Source organism: Propithecus coquereli, unplaced genomic scaffold, assembly GCF_000956105.1.
Source record: "Propithecus coquereli isolate 6110/MARCELLA unplaced genomic scaffold, Pcoq_1.0 Scaffold18, whole genome shotgun sequence".
NCBI classification, from domain to species: domain Eukaryota; kingdom Metazoa; phylum Chordata; class Mammalia; order Primates; family Indriidae; genus Propithecus; species Propithecus coquereli.
In genome coordinates, this window is record NW_012142745.1 from 7,057,494 (window position 1) to 7,058,189 (window position 696).

The window sequence follows — 696 nt, forward strand, 5'->3', positions numbered from 1 at the left end:
GTTTCTCTGCATGGGAAGAATGTATTCCTCTTCCCACCCCTGCACCCAAATCCACTCACAGTTCTATTTATCCTGCATAAGCCAGTTTGCCTGTAGCCCAGTAATTCTACATTTTATACTACATTCTTGAGAAATAATCCCAAATGTGCAAAACATTTTTGAACAAATATGTTCCCCTCTGAATTATTCGGATTCCAGATGAGAAGGAACCAGCATAAAAACTCTGGCAACATGAAAAAACAGGCTGTTCTGACACCCTCAAAGGCTCATACTAACTCTCCAGCAATGGCACTCCAACCAAAAAGAAATTTATGAAATGTCAGGTATGGAATTCAAAAATATGGATCACAAGCAAGCTCAACAGGATCAATGAGAAAGTAAAAAACCAACACAAAGAAACTAAAAAAGTAATTCAAGACATGAATGAAAAATTCACTAAAGAGATAGATATCTTAAAGAAAAACATAACTCCTGGAAATGAAATAATCATTTAGTGAAATATAAAATACAGTGGAAAATTTTAACAACAGACTAGACCAAGCACAAGAAAGAATTTTGGAACTTGAAGACAAGGCTTTTGAATTAACTCAGTCATTCAAAAATGAAGAACAAAAGGATCAAGAAGAATGAACAAAGTCTTTGAGAATTATGGGACTATGTAATGTGACTGAACATAAGAATCATAGGTATTCTAGA